This window comes from Ascidiella aspersa, chromosome 5 (assembly GCF_963924565.1).
Source record: "Ascidiella aspersa chromosome 5, kaAscAspe10.2, whole genome shotgun sequence".
NCBI classification, from domain to species: domain Eukaryota; kingdom Metazoa; phylum Chordata; class Ascidiacea; order Phlebobranchia; family Ascidiidae; genus Ascidiella; species Ascidiella aspersa.
In genome coordinates, this window is record NC_139451.1 from 8,244,584 (window position 1) to 8,254,437 (window position 9,854).

At 36.9% G+C, this 9,854-nt stretch overlaps 31 non-coding genes across 31 annotated transcripts; all 31 read right to left on the reverse strand.

Moving 5' to 3' along the window:
* Window positions 1-105: 105 nt before the first annotated feature.
* On the reverse strand, window positions 106-224 carry LOC146141971 (U5 spliceosomal RNA). The gene has a single exon (XR_014499381.1). It is a non-coding gene; the product is annotated as a U5 spliceosomal RNA (small nuclear RNA).
* Window positions 225-433: 209 nt separating this feature from the next.
* Window positions 434-569, reverse strand: LOC146141972 (U4 spliceosomal RNA). The gene has a single exon (XR_014499965.1). It is a non-coding gene; the product is annotated as a U4 spliceosomal RNA (small nuclear RNA).
* Window positions 570-738: 169 nt separating this feature from the next.
* Window positions 739-857, reverse strand: LOC146141973 (U5 spliceosomal RNA). The gene has a single exon (XR_014499580.1). It is a non-coding gene; the product is annotated as a U5 spliceosomal RNA (small nuclear RNA).
* Window positions 858-1,064: 207 nt separating this feature from the next.
* On the reverse strand, window positions 1,065-1,200 carry LOC146141974 (U4 spliceosomal RNA). Its single transcript, XR_014499807.1, has one exon. It is a non-coding gene; the product is annotated as a U4 spliceosomal RNA (small nuclear RNA).
* A 169-nt stretch (window positions 1,201-1,369) lies between these two features.
* On the reverse strand, window positions 1,370-1,488 carry LOC146141975 (U5 spliceosomal RNA). Its single transcript, XR_014499599.1, has one exon. It is a non-coding gene; the product is annotated as a U5 spliceosomal RNA (small nuclear RNA).
* A 209-nt stretch (window positions 1,489-1,697) lies between these two features.
* LOC146141976 (U4 spliceosomal RNA) lies at window positions 1,698-1,833 on the reverse strand. The gene has a single exon (XR_014499737.1). It is a non-coding gene; the product is annotated as a U4 spliceosomal RNA (small nuclear RNA).
* Window positions 1,834-2,002: 169 nt separating this feature from the next.
* LOC146141977 (U5 spliceosomal RNA) lies at window positions 2,003-2,121 on the reverse strand. Its single transcript, XR_014499602.1, has one exon. It is a non-coding gene; the product is annotated as a U5 spliceosomal RNA (small nuclear RNA).
* A 207-nt stretch (window positions 2,122-2,328) lies between these two features.
* On the reverse strand, window positions 2,329-2,464 carry LOC146141978 (U4 spliceosomal RNA). Its single transcript, XR_014499848.1, has one exon. It is a non-coding gene; the product is annotated as a U4 spliceosomal RNA (small nuclear RNA).
* Window positions 2,465-2,633: 169 nt separating this feature from the next.
* Window positions 2,634-2,752, reverse strand: LOC146141979 (U5 spliceosomal RNA). Its single transcript, XR_014499581.1, has one exon. It is a non-coding gene; the product is annotated as a U5 spliceosomal RNA (small nuclear RNA).
* Window positions 2,753-2,959: 207 nt separating this feature from the next.
* Window positions 2,960-3,095, reverse strand: LOC146141980 (U4 spliceosomal RNA). Its single transcript, XR_014499808.1, has one exon. It is a non-coding gene; the product is annotated as a U4 spliceosomal RNA (small nuclear RNA).
* A 169-nt stretch (window positions 3,096-3,264) lies between these two features.
* Window positions 3,265-3,383, reverse strand: LOC146141981 (U5 spliceosomal RNA). Its single transcript, XR_014499499.1, has one exon. It is a non-coding gene; the product is annotated as a U5 spliceosomal RNA (small nuclear RNA).
* Window positions 3,384-3,592: 209 nt separating this feature from the next.
* Window positions 3,593-3,728, reverse strand: LOC146141982 (U4 spliceosomal RNA). Its single transcript, XR_014499738.1, has one exon. It is a non-coding gene; the product is annotated as a U4 spliceosomal RNA (small nuclear RNA).
* Window positions 3,729-3,897: 169 nt separating this feature from the next.
* On the reverse strand, window positions 3,898-4,016 carry LOC146141983 (U5 spliceosomal RNA). Its single transcript, XR_014499536.1, has one exon. It is a non-coding gene; the product is annotated as a U5 spliceosomal RNA (small nuclear RNA).
* Window positions 4,017-4,225: 209 nt separating this feature from the next.
* LOC146141984 (U4 spliceosomal RNA) lies at window positions 4,226-4,361 on the reverse strand. Its single transcript, XR_014500019.1, has one exon. It is a non-coding gene; the product is annotated as a U4 spliceosomal RNA (small nuclear RNA).
* A 169-nt stretch (window positions 4,362-4,530) lies between these two features.
* LOC146141985 (U5 spliceosomal RNA) lies at window positions 4,531-4,649 on the reverse strand. Its single transcript, XR_014499507.1, has one exon. It is a non-coding gene; the product is annotated as a U5 spliceosomal RNA (small nuclear RNA).
* Window positions 4,650-4,858: 209 nt separating this feature from the next.
* Window positions 4,859-4,994, reverse strand: LOC146141986 (U4 spliceosomal RNA). The gene has a single exon (XR_014499835.1). It is a non-coding gene; the product is annotated as a U4 spliceosomal RNA (small nuclear RNA).
* A 169-nt stretch (window positions 4,995-5,163) lies between these two features.
* Window positions 5,164-5,282, reverse strand: LOC146141987 (U5 spliceosomal RNA). The gene has a single exon (XR_014499592.1). It is a non-coding gene; the product is annotated as a U5 spliceosomal RNA (small nuclear RNA).
* A 209-nt stretch (window positions 5,283-5,491) lies between these two features.
* Window positions 5,492-5,627, reverse strand: LOC146141988 (U4 spliceosomal RNA). The gene has a single exon (XR_014499914.1). It is a non-coding gene; the product is annotated as a U4 spliceosomal RNA (small nuclear RNA).
* Window positions 5,628-5,794: 167 nt separating this feature from the next.
* LOC146141989 (U5 spliceosomal RNA) lies at window positions 5,795-5,913 on the reverse strand. Its single transcript, XR_014499461.1, has one exon. It is a non-coding gene; the product is annotated as a U5 spliceosomal RNA (small nuclear RNA).
* Window positions 5,914-6,122: 209 nt separating this feature from the next.
* On the reverse strand, window positions 6,123-6,258 carry LOC146141990 (U4 spliceosomal RNA). The gene has a single exon (XR_014499782.1). It is a non-coding gene; the product is annotated as a U4 spliceosomal RNA (small nuclear RNA).
* Window positions 6,259-6,427: 169 nt separating this feature from the next.
* Window positions 6,428-6,546, reverse strand: LOC146141991 (U5 spliceosomal RNA). The gene has a single exon (XR_014499309.1). It is a non-coding gene; the product is annotated as a U5 spliceosomal RNA (small nuclear RNA).
* A 209-nt stretch (window positions 6,547-6,755) lies between these two features.
* Window positions 6,756-6,891, reverse strand: LOC146141992 (U4 spliceosomal RNA). Its single transcript, XR_014499975.1, has one exon. It is a non-coding gene; the product is annotated as a U4 spliceosomal RNA (small nuclear RNA).
* Window positions 6,892-7,060: 169 nt separating this feature from the next.
* LOC146141993 (U5 spliceosomal RNA) lies at window positions 7,061-7,179 on the reverse strand. The gene has a single exon (XR_014499462.1). It is a non-coding gene; the product is annotated as a U5 spliceosomal RNA (small nuclear RNA).
* A 209-nt stretch (window positions 7,180-7,388) lies between these two features.
* Window positions 7,389-7,524, reverse strand: LOC146141994 (U4 spliceosomal RNA). Its single transcript, XR_014499884.1, has one exon. It is a non-coding gene; the product is annotated as a U4 spliceosomal RNA (small nuclear RNA).
* A 168-nt stretch (window positions 7,525-7,692) lies between these two features.
* On the reverse strand, window positions 7,693-7,811 carry LOC146141995 (U5 spliceosomal RNA). Its single transcript, XR_014499463.1, has one exon. It is a non-coding gene; the product is annotated as a U5 spliceosomal RNA (small nuclear RNA).
* A 209-nt stretch (window positions 7,812-8,020) lies between these two features.
* Window positions 8,021-8,156, reverse strand: LOC146141996 (U4 spliceosomal RNA). The gene has a single exon (XR_014500020.1). It is a non-coding gene; the product is annotated as a U4 spliceosomal RNA (small nuclear RNA).
* A 169-nt stretch (window positions 8,157-8,325) lies between these two features.
* LOC146141997 (U5 spliceosomal RNA) lies at window positions 8,326-8,444 on the reverse strand. Its single transcript, XR_014499508.1, has one exon. It is a non-coding gene; the product is annotated as a U5 spliceosomal RNA (small nuclear RNA).
* A 209-nt stretch (window positions 8,445-8,653) lies between these two features.
* Window positions 8,654-8,789, reverse strand: LOC146141998 (U4 spliceosomal RNA). Its single transcript, XR_014499836.1, has one exon. It is a non-coding gene; the product is annotated as a U4 spliceosomal RNA (small nuclear RNA).
* Window positions 8,790-8,958: 169 nt separating this feature from the next.
* LOC146141999 (U5 spliceosomal RNA) lies at window positions 8,959-9,077 on the reverse strand. The gene has a single exon (XR_014499593.1). It is a non-coding gene; the product is annotated as a U5 spliceosomal RNA (small nuclear RNA).
* A 209-nt stretch (window positions 9,078-9,286) lies between these two features.
* On the reverse strand, window positions 9,287-9,422 carry LOC146142000 (U4 spliceosomal RNA). Its single transcript, XR_014499915.1, has one exon. It is a non-coding gene; the product is annotated as a U4 spliceosomal RNA (small nuclear RNA).
* Window positions 9,423-9,589: 167 nt separating this feature from the next.
* LOC146142001 (U5 spliceosomal RNA) lies at window positions 9,590-9,708 on the reverse strand. The gene has a single exon (XR_014499464.1). It is a non-coding gene; the product is annotated as a U5 spliceosomal RNA (small nuclear RNA).
* Between the last annotated feature and the right edge of the window lie 146 nt (window positions 9,709-9,854).

The following is a 9,854-nucleotide window of genomic DNA, read 5'->3' on the forward strand; positions in this document are numbered from 1 at the left end:
CACCCCGATGCAGGGATAAGTTAAACTTGTAGACTAAACTAAATTAGATCTTCTTTTATTTTGAACTGCTTAGATTAAGTCAAGTTTAACTATTTTTTCGGTAAAACTGCAGAACATGTCTGCAGATGCAAGAAATAACTAAAGACTCATTGCAATGTCCCACTTCACGGAAATCTTTAGTAAAAGGCAAAAGATTTACACGTTGTGAAGTGAGACCAGAGTAACGAGGTTTTGGCATTTTATGTTTATAACGGAAGTTACTGCGACTAAGAATTGCTGTGCCAGGGAACTCTTGGGATGCCATAGAAGACAATTTTGCTACTGAATCTATATTTAGTGTGACAAACTTCATCAAAAGAAACATAAAACAACTAATATATAGAAGAAAGCAGATTTTTTACATATTTGTGCAAGAGATGTTGTCTGTATAACGATTTCTTAAAACCGGTTAAATATTGCCGCGAAAGCTTTTTAAGCCATCGGGCGGGGTATTGCGTATAGTTTTCAACTAGCAAAAATCGCGCCTCGGATAAACCTCATTAGCTACGATATCGCCACTGCGCAAAGTCAACGACATGCAGTTCGAGATAGCAATAAAGGACTAATCTATTTTTTTTAATTTGTTGCAACCTTCACGCCGATGCCAAGATACGTTAAACTTGTAGACTAAACTAAATTAGATCTTCTTTTATTTTGAACTGCTTAGATTAAGTCAAGTTTAACTCATTTTTCGGTAAAACTGCAGAACATGTCTGCAGATGCAAGAAATAACTAAAGACTCATTGCAATGTCCCACTTCACGGAAATCTTTAGTAAAAGGCGAAAGATTTTCACGTTGTGAAATGAGACCAGAGAAACGAGGTTTGACATTTTATGTTTATAACGGAAGTTACTTCGACTAAGAATTGCTGTGCCAGGCAAATCTTGGGATGCCATAGAAGATAATCTTGCTACTGAATCTAAATTTAGTGAGACAAACTTTACCAAAAAAGCATAAAACGATTGATATATAGCAGAAAGCAGATTTTCTACATAGTTGTGAAAGAGATCTTGTCTGGATAACGATTTCTTAAAACCGGTCAAATATTGCCGCGAAAGCTTTTTCAGCTATCGGGCGGGGTATTGGGTATAGTTTTCAACTAGCAATAATCGCGCCTCGGATAAACCTCATCAGCTACGATATCGCCACTGCGCAAAGACAACCACACGCAGTTCGAGATAGCAATAAACGACTAATTTATTTTTTTTAGTTTGTTGCAACCTTCACCCCGATGCAGAGATACGTTAAACTTGTAGACTACACTAAATCAGGTCTTCTTTTATTTTGAACTGCTTAGATTAAGTCAAGTTTAACTCATTTTTCGGTAAAACTGCAGAACATGTCTGCAGATGCAAGAAATAACTAAACACTCATTGCAATGTCCCACTTCACGGAAATCTTTAGTAAAAGGCGAAAGATTTACACGTTGTGAAATGAGACCAGCGTAACGAGGTTTTAGCATTTTATGTTTATAACGGAAGTTACTGCGACTAAGAATTACTGTGCCAGGGAACTCTTGGGATGCCATAAAAGACAATTTTGCTACTGAATCTATATTTAGTTTGACAAACTTTACCAAAAGAAAAATAAAACAACTAATCTATAGAAGAAAGTAGATTTTCGACATAGTTGTGAAAGAGATGTTGTCTGGATAACGATTTCTTAAAACCGGTCAAATATTGCCGCGAAAGCTTTTTAAGCCATCGGGCGGGGTATTGGGTATAGTTTTCAACTAGCAATAATCGCGCCTCGGATAAACCTCATCAGCTACGATATCGCCACTGCGCAAAGACAACCACACGCAGTTCGAGATAGCAATAAACGACTAATTTATTTTTTTTAGTTTGTTGCAACCTTCACCCCGATGCAGAGATACGTTAAACTTGTAGACTACACTAAATCAGTTCTTCTTTTATTTTGAACTGCTTAGATTAAGTCAAGTTTAACTCATTTTTCGGTAAAACTGCAGAACATGTCTGCAGATGCAAGAAATAACTAAAGACTCATTGCAATGTCCCGCTTCACGGAAATCTTTAGTAAAAGGCGAAAGATTTACACGTTGTGAAATGAGACCAGAGAAACGAGGTTTGACATTTTATGTTTATAACGGAAGTTACTTCGACTAAGAATTGCTGTGCCAGGCAAATCTTGGGATGCCATAGAAGACAATCTTGCTACTGAATCTAAATTTAGTGAGACAAACTTTACCAAAAAAACATAAAACGACTTATATATAGCAGAAAGCAGATTTTCGACATAGTTGTGAAAGAGATCTTGTCTGGATAACGATTTCTTAAAACCGGTCAAATATTGCCGCGAAAGCTTTTTCAGCTATCGGGCGGGGTATTGGGTATAGTTTTCAACTAGCAATAATCGCGCCTCGGATAAACCTCATCAGCTACGATATCGCCACTGCGCAAAGTCAACCACACGCAGTTCGAGATAGCAATAAACGAATAATTTATTTTTTTTAGTTTGTTGCAACCTTCACTCCGATGCAAAGATACGTTAAACTTGTAGACTACACTAAATCAGGTCTTCTTTTATTTTGAACTGCTTAGATTAAGTCAAGTTTAACTATTTTTTCGGTAAAACTGCAGAACATGTCTGCAGATGCAAGAAATAACTAAAGACTCATTGCAATGTCCCACTTCACGGAAATCTTTAGTAAAAGGCGAAAGATTTTCACGTTGTGAAATGAGACCAGAGAAACGAGGTTTGACATTTTATGTTTATAACGGAAGTTACTGCGACTAAGAATTGCTGTGCCAGGCAAATCTTGGGATGCCATAGAAGACAATCTTGCTACTGAATCTAAATTTAGTGAGACAAACTTTACCAAAAAAACATAAAACGACTGATATATAGCAGAAAGCAGATTTTCGACATAGTTGTGAAAGAGATCTTGTCTGGATAACGATTTCTTAAAACCGGTCAAATATTGCCGCGAAAGCTTTTTCAGCTATCGGGCGGGGTATTGGGTATAGTTTTCAACTAGCAATAATCGCGCCTCGGATAAACCTCATCAGCTACGATATCGCCACTGCGCAAAGACAACCACACGCAGTTCGAGATAGCAATAAACGAATAATTTATTTTTTTTAGTATGTTGCAACCTTCACCCCGATGCAAAGATACGTTAAACTTGTAGACTACACTAAATCAGGTCTTCTTTTATTTTGAACTGCTTAGATTAAGTCAAGTTTAACTCATTTTTCGGTAAAACTGCAGAACATGTCTGCAGATGCAAGAAATAACTAAAGACTCATTGCAATGTCCCGCTTCACGGAAATCTTTAGTAAAAGGCGAAAGATTTACACGTTGTGAAGTGAGACCAGAGTAACGAGGTTTTGGCATTTTATGTTTATAACGGAAGTTACTGCGACTAAGAATTGCTGTGCCAGGCAACCCTTGGGATGCCATAAAAGACAATTTTGCTACTGAATCTATATTTAGTTTGACAAACTTTACCAAAAGAAAAATAAAACAACTAATCTATAGAAGAAAGTAGATTTTCGACATAGTTGTGAAAGAGATGTTGTCTGGATAACGATTTCTTAAAACCGGTCAAATATTGCCGCGAAAGCTTTTTAAGCCATCGGGCGGGGTATTGGGTATAGTTTTCAACTAGCAATAATCGCGCCTCGGATAAACCTCATCAGCTACGATATCGCCACTGCGCAAAGACAACCACACGCAGTTCGAGATAGCAATAAACGACTAATTTATTTTTTTTAATTTGTTGCAACCTTCACCCCGATGCAGAGATACGTTAAACTTGTAGACTACACTAAATCAGGTCTTCTTTTATTTTGAACTGCTTAGATTAAGTCAAGTTTTACTCATTTTTCGGTAAAACTGCAGAACATGTCTGCAGATGCAAGAAATAACTAAAGACTAATTGCAATGTCCCACTTCACGGAAATCTTTAGTAAAAGGCGAAAGATTTACACGTTGTGAAGTGAGACCAGAGTAACGAGGTTTTGGCATTTTATGTTTATAACGGAAGTTACTGCGACTAAGAATTGCTGTGCCAGGGAACTCTTGGGATGCCATAGAAGACAATTTTGCTACTGAATCTATTTTTAGTGTGACAAACTTCATCAAAAGAAACATAAAACAACTAATATATAGAAGAAAGCAGATTTTTTACATATTTGTGCAAGAGATGTTGTCTGTATAACGATTTCTTAAAACCGGTTAAATATTGCCGCGAAAGCTTTTTAAGCCATCGGGCAGGGTATTGCGTATAGTTTTCAACTAGCAAAAATCGCGCCTCGGATAAACCTCATTAGCTACGATATCGCCACTGCGCAAAGTCAACGACATGCAGTTCGAGATAGTAGTAAACGACTAATCTATTTTTTTTAATTTGTTGCAACCTTCACGCCGATGCAAAGATACGTTAAACTTGTAGACTACACTAAATCAGGTCTTGTTTTATTTTGAACTGCTTAGATTAAGTCAAGTTTAACTCATTTTTCGGTAAAACTGCAGAACATGTCTACAGATGCAAGAAATAACTAAAGACTCATTGCAATGTCCCACTTCACGGAAATCTTTAGTAAAAGGCGAAAGATTTACACGTTGTGAAATGAGACCAGAGTAACGAGGTTTTAGCATTTTATGTTTATAACGGAAGTTACTGCGACTAAGAATTGCTGTGCCAGGGAACTCTTGGGATGCCATAAAAGACAATTTTGCTACTGAATCTATATTTAGTTTGACAAACTTTACCAAAAGAGACATAAAACAACTAATCTATAGAAGAAAGTAGATTTTCGACATAGTTGTGAAAGAGATGTTGTCTGGATAACGATTTCTTAAAACCGGTCAAATATTGCCGCGAAAGCTTTTTAAGCCATCGGGCGGGGTATTGGGTATAGTTTTCAACTAGCAATAATCGCGCCTCGGATAAACCTCATCAGCTACAATATCGCCACTGCGCAAAGACAACCACACGCAGTTCGAGATAGCAATAAACGACTAATTTATTTTTTTTAGTTTGTTGCAACCTTCACCCCGATGCAGAGATACGTTAAACTTGTAGACTACAGTAAATCAGGTCTTCTTTTATTTTGAACTGCTTAGATTAAGTCAAGTTTAACTCATTTTTCGGTAAAACTGCAGAACATGTCTGCAGATGCAAGAAATAACTAAAGACTCATTGCAATGTCCCACTTCGCGGAAATCTTTAGTAAAAGGCGAAAGATTTACACGTTGTGAAATGAGACCAGAGTAACGAGGTTTTAGCATTTTATGTTTATAACGGAAGTTACTGCGACTAAGAATTACTGTGCCAGGGAACTCTTGGGATGCCATAAAAGACAATTTTGCTACTGAATCTATATTTAGTTTGACAAACTTTACCAAAAGAAAAATAAAACAACTAATCTATAGAAGAAAGTAGATTTTCGACATAGTTGTGAAAGAGATGTTGTCTGGATAACGATTTCTTAAAACCGGTCAAATATTGCCGCGAAAGCTTTTTAAGCCATCGGGCGGGGTATTGGGTATAGTTTTCAACTAGCAATAATCGCGCCTCGGATAAACCTCATCAGCTACGATATCGTCACTGCGCAAAGTCAACCACACGCAGTTCGAGATAGCAATAAACGACTAATTTTTTTTTTAGTTTGTTGCAACATTCACCCCGATGCAGAGATAAGTTAAACTTGTAGACTAAACTAAATTAGATCTTCTTTTATTTTGAACTGCTTAGATTAAGTCAAGTTTAACTATTTTTTCGGTAAAACTGCAGAACATGTCTGCAGATGCAAGAAATAACTAAAGACTCATTGCAATGTCCCACTTCACGGAAATCTTTAGTAAAAGGCGAAAGATTTACACGTTGTGAAATGAGACCAGAGTAACGAGGTTTTAGCATTTTATGTTTATAACGGAAGTTACTGCGACTAAGAATTGCTGTGCCAGGCAACTCTTGGGATGCCATAAAAGACAATTTTGCTACTGAATCTATATTTAGTTTGACAAACTTTACCAAAAGAAACATAAAACAACTAATCTATAGAAGAAAGTAGATTTTCGACATAGTTGTGAAAGAGATGTTGTCTGGATAACGATTTCTTAAAACTGGTCAAATATTGCCGCGAAAGCTTTTTAAGCCATCGGGCGGGGTATTGGGTATAGTTTTCAACTAGCAATAATCGCGCCTCGGATAAACCTCATCAGCTACGATATGGCCACTGCGCAAAGACAACCACACGCAGTTCGAGATAGCAATAAACGACTAATTTATTTTTTTTAGTTTGTTGCAACCTTCACCCCGATGCAGAGATACGTTAAACTTGTAGACTACACTAAATCAGGTCTTGTTTTATTTTGAACTGCTTAGATTGAGTCAAGTTTAACTCATTTTTCGGTAAAACTGCAGAACATGTCTGCAGATGCAAGAAATAACTAAAGACTCATTGCAATGTCCCACTTCACGGAAATCTTTAGTAAAAGGCGAAAGATTTACACGTTGTGAAGTGAGACCAGAGTAACGAGGTTTTGGCATTTTATGTTTATAACGGAAGTTACTGCGACTAAGAATTGCTGTGCCAGGCAACTCTTGGGATGCCATAAAAGACAATTTTGCTACTGAATCTATATTTAGTGTGACAAACTTTACCAAAAGAAACGTAAAACAACTAATCTATAGAAGAAAGTAGATTTTCGACATAGTTGTGAAAGAGATGTTGTCTGGATAACGATTTCTTAAAACCGGTCAAATATTGCCGCGAAAGCTTTTTAAGCCATCGGGCGGGGTATTGGGTATAGTTTTCAACTAGCAATAATGGCGCCTCGGATAAACCTCATCAGCTACGATATCGCCACTGCGCAAAGACAACCACACGCAGTTCGAGATAGCAATAAACGACTAATTTATTTTTTTTAGTTTGTTGCATCCTTCACCCCGATGCAGAGATACGTTAAACTTGTAGACTACACTAAATCAGGTCTTCTTTTATTTTGAACTGCTTAGATTAAGTCAAGTTTAACTCATTTTTCGGTTAAACTGCAGAACATGTCTGCAGATGCAAGAAATAACTAAAGACTCATTGCAATGTCCCACTTCACGGAAATCTTTAGTAAAAGGCGAAAGATTTACACGTTGTGAAATGAGACCAGAGTAACGAGGTTTTAGCATTTTATGTTTATAACGGAAGTTACTGCGACTAAGAATTGCTGTGCCAGGGAACTCTTGGGATGCCATAAAATACAATTTTGCTACTGAATCTATATTTAGTTTGACAAACTTTACCAAAAGAAAAATAAAACAACTAATCTATAGAAGAAAGTAGATTTTCGACATAGTTGTGAAAGAGATGTTGTCTGGATAACGATTTCTTAAAACCGGTCACATATTGCCGCGAAAGCTTTTTAAGCCATCGGGCGGGGTATTGGGTATAGTTTTCAACTAGCAATAATCGCGCCTCGGATAAACCTCATCAGCTACGATATCGCCTCTGCGCAAAGACAACCACACGCAGTTCGAGATAGCAATAAACGACTAATTTATTTTTTTAGTTTGTTGCAACCTTCACCCCGATGCAGAGATACGTTAAACTTGTAGACTACACTAAATCAGGTCTTCTTTTATTTTGAACTGCTTAGATTAAGTCAAGTTTAACTCATTTTTCGGTAAAACTGCAGAACATGTCTGCAGATGCAAGAAATAACTAAAGACTCATTGCAATGTCCCACTTCACGGAAATCTTTAGTAAAAGGCGAAAGATTTACACGTTGTGAAATGAGACCAGAGTAACGAGGTTTTAGCATTTTATGTTTATAACGGAAGTTACTGCGACTAAGAATTGCTGTGCCAGGGAACTCTTGGGATGCCATAGAAGACAATTTTGCTACTGAATCTATTTTTAGTGTGACAAACTTCATCAAAAGAAACATAAAACAACTAATATATAGAAGAAAGCAGATTTTTTACATATTTGTGCAAGAGATGTTGTCTGTATAACGATTTCTTAAAACCGGTTAAATATTGCCGCGAAAGCTTTTTAAGCCATCGGGCAGGGTATTGCGTATAGTTTTCAACTAGCAAAAATCGCGCCTCGGATAAACCTCATTAGCTACGATATCGCCACTGCGCAAAGTCAACGACATGCAGTTCGAGATAGTAGTAAACGACTAATCTATTTTTTTTAATTTGTTGCAACCTTCACGCCGATGCAAAGATACGTTAAACTTGTAGACTACACTAAATCAGGTCTTGTTTTATTTTGAACTGCTTAGATTAAGTCAAGTTTAACTCATTTTTCGGTAAAACTGCAGAACATGTCTACAGATGCAAGAAATAACTAAAGACTCATTGCAATGTCCCACTTCACGGAAATCTTTAGTAAAAGGCGAAAGATTTACACGTTGTGAAATGAGACCAGAGTAACGAGGTTTTAGCATTTTATGTTTATAACGGAAGTTACTGCGACTAAGAATTGCTGTGCCAGGGAACTCTTGGGATGCCATAAAAGACAATTTTGCTACTGAATCTATATTTAGTTTGACAAACTTTACCAAAAGAAACATAAAACAACTAATCTATAGAAGAAAGTAGATTTTCGACATAGTTGTGAAAGAGATGTTGTCTGGATAACGATTTCTTAAAACCGGTCAAATATTGCCGCGAAAGCTTTTTAAGCCATCGGGCGGGGTATTGGGTATAGTTTTCAACTAGCAATAATCGCGCCTCGGATAAACCTCATCAGCTACAATATCGCCACTGCGCAAAGACAACCACACGCAGTTCGAGATAGCAATAAACGACTAATTTATTTTTTTTAGTTTGTTGCAACCTTCACCCCGATGCAGAGATACGTTAAACTTGTAGACTACAGTAAATCAGGTCTTCTTTTATTTTGAACTGCTTAGATTAAGTCAAGTTTAACTCATTTTTCGGCAAAACTGCAGAACATGTCTGCAGATGCAAGAAATAACTAAAGACTCATTGCAATGTCCCACTTCGCGGAAATCTTTAGTAAAAGGCGAAAGATTTACACGTTGTGAAATGAGACCAGAGTAACGAGGTTTTAGCATTTTATGTTTATAACGGAAGTTACTGCGACTAAGAATTACTGTGCCAGGGAACTCTTGGGATGCCATAAAAGACAATTTTGCTACTGAATCTATATTTAGTTTGACAAACTTTACCAAAAGAAAAATAAAACAACTAATCTATAGAAGAAAGTAGATTTTCGACATAGTTGTGAAAGAGATGTTGTCTGGATAACGATTTCTTAAAACCGGTCAAATATTGCCGCGAAAGCTTTTTAAGCCATCGGGCGGGGTATTGGGTATAGTTTTCAACTAGCAATAATCGCGCCTCGGATAAACCTCATCAGCTACGATATCGTCACTGCGCAAAGTCAACCACACGCAGTTCGAGATAGCAATAAACGACTAATTTTTTTTTTAGTTTGTTGCAACATTCACCCCGATGCAGAGATAAGTTAAACTTGTAGACTAAACTAAATTAGATCTTGTTTTATTTTGAACTGCTTAGATTAAGTCAAGTTTAACTATTTTTTCGGTAAAACTGCAGAACATGTCTGCAGATGCAAGAAATAACTAAAGACTCATTGCAATGTCCCACTTCACGGAAATCTTTAGTAAAAGGCGAAAGATTTACACGTTGTGAAATGAGACCAGAGTAACGAGGTTTTAGCATTTTATGTTTATAACGGAAGTTACTGCGACTAAGAATTGCTGTGCCAGGCAACTCTTGGGATGCCATAAAAGACAACTTTGCTACTGAATCTATATTTAGTTTGACAAACTTTACCAAAAGAAACATAAAACA